The sequence below is a fragment of the Ranitomeya imitator genome, chromosome 5 (assembly GCF_032444005.1).
Source record: "Ranitomeya imitator isolate aRanImi1 chromosome 5, aRanImi1.pri, whole genome shotgun sequence".
Classification (NCBI taxonomy): domain Eukaryota; kingdom Metazoa; phylum Chordata; class Amphibia; order Anura; family Dendrobatidae; genus Ranitomeya; species Ranitomeya imitator.
This window is the reverse complement of record NC_091286.1, coordinates 43569657-43572183: the sequence shown is the minus strand read 5'-3', so window position 1 is coordinate 43572183 and position 2527 is coordinate 43569657.

Sequence of the window (2527 nt, the reverse complement as noted above, 5' to 3'; positions counted from 1 at the left end):
ATGGCTCAGGTCATTATCCACAGGTTAGGGGGAGGTGAGATGAGTATAACTCTCATTGAGTATTTAATCAATCTGCAAAGTTGGTCCTTCTCTGTTTTGCAGGTCAACAAACTAGCTAGCCTAGACAATGTGTAATCAACATATTATCAAATATTTATTGTTCAATTATCTTGCATCCCTGTCATCCAACATAACAGCACAATATGCTACAACAAACATCAACTTATGAGTCAATATTGAAGGCTCAAATGAACACTACTCTGTGTTTCTTGACCAACCAAAGAAAGACATATAATTTCAAAAGTCAACATAAAGATTTTAATGTATGTCTCTGGGCCTACCGATTTTACATCTGGATAATTTAAGATTAAATGCTGTTCTGTCACAGAGGCGTCTTTAGTCTCCTCTTCCAATGCAGAACACATACATGAGTAGGAGTACATATGTATGAGGTGCTCAGGGGAGATAGCTGTTGTCTGAACAAGGTATATGTACACCTGTACGGTGTTTATAAACCTTAGCTAGTTGTTTGCCAAATGTGCATTCGTAAAATACCAGCTACTTCTCTTTTCCTTCCATACCCATGCACTCTAGGCTTGACCAAAGAATAATGTGTTCTCATTAATCAGACAGCATTAAACAGTTCCCAGATACAACTAACACCACTCCAAAGTTCTTTTTTATTGAACCTCTGGAGTGGTGCTTTAAATGTAAGTCACCTATGCACTGATACTCACCTTCCGGCGTTTTTATCTGTTTTTGCCACAGATGTCAGCATCCGGCGAAAAGTGACCTGCCTGCATCTCCAGTGTTTCATGGAGCTGCGCTGAGGTCTCTTTTCAATACAAATCTATGAGAGCTCATTCTGGCTCTCATAGACTTACAGTCATGGTCAAAAGTATTGACACCCCTGCAATTCAGTCAGATAATACTCATTTTCTTCCTGAAAATGATTGCAAACACAAATTATTTGGTATTATTATCTTCATTTAATTTGTTTTAAATGAAAAAACACAAAAGAGAATGAAGCAAAAAGCAAAACATTGATCATTTCACACAAAACTCCAAAAATGGGCCAGACAAAAGTATTGGCACCCTCAGCCTAATACTTGGTTGCACAACCTTTAGCCAAAATAACTGTGACCAACCGCTTCCTGTAACCATCAATGAGCTTCTTACAATGCTCTGCTGGAATTTTAGACCATTCTTCTTTGGCAACCTGCTCCAGGTCCCTGATATTTGAAGGGTGCCTTCTCCAAACTGCCATTTTTGGATCTCTCCACAGGTGTTCTATGGGATTCAGGTCTGGACTCATTGCTGGCCACCTTAGAAGTCTCCAGTGCTTTCTCTCAAACCATTTTCTAGTGCTTTTTGAAGTGTGTTTGGGTCATTGTCCTGCTGGAAGACCCATGACCTCTGAGGGAGACCCAGCTTTCTCACACTGTGCCATACATTATGCTGCAAAATTTGTTGGTAGTTTTCAGACTTCATTACGCCATGCACACGGTCAGGGCAGTCCAGTGCCAGAGGCAGCAAAGCAACCCCAAAACATCAGGGAACCTCCGCCATGTTTGACTGTAGGGACCGTGTTCTTTTCTTTGAATGCCTCTTTTTTCTCTCCTGTAAACTCTATGTTGATGCCTTTGCCCAAAAAGCTCTACTTTTGTCTCATCTGACCAGAGAACATTCTTCCAAAACATTTTAGGCTTTTTTAGGTAAGTTTTGGCAAACTCCAGCCTGGCTTTTTTATGTCTCTGGGTAAGAAGTGGGGTCTTCCTGGGTCTCCTACCATACAGTCCCTTTTAATTCAGACGCCGACGGATAGTACAGGTGGACACTGTTGTACCCTCGGACTGCAGGGCAGCTTGAACTTGTTTGGATGTTAGTCGAGGTTCTTTATCCAACATCCGCACAATCTTGCGTTGAAATCCCTTGTCAATTTTTCTTTTCCGTCCACATCTAGGGAGGTTAGCCACAGTGCCATGGGCTTTAAACTTCTTGATGACACTGCACACGGTAGACACAGGAACATTCAGGTCTTTGCAGATGGACTTCTAGCCTTGAGATTGCTCAGGCTTCCTCACAATTTGGTTTCTGAAGTCCTCAGACAGTTCTTTGGTGTTCTTTCCTTTCTCCATGCTCAATGTGGTACACACAAGGACACAGGACAGAGGTTGAGTCAACTTTAATCCATGTCAACTGGCTGCAAGTGTGATTTAGTTATTGCCAACACCTGTTAGGTGCCACAGGTAAGTTACAGGTGCTGTTAATTACACAAATTAGAGAAGCATCATATGATTTTTCGAACAGTGCCAATACTTTTGTCCACCCCCTTTTTTATGTTTGGTGTGGAATTATATCCAATTTGGCTTTAGGACAATTCTTTTTGTATTTTTTCATTTAAGACAAATTAAATGAAGATAATGATAACAAAGACTTTGTGTTTACAATCATTTTCAGGAAGTAACTGAGTATTATCTGACATTATTGCAGGGGTGTCAATACTTTTGGCCATGACTGTATATTA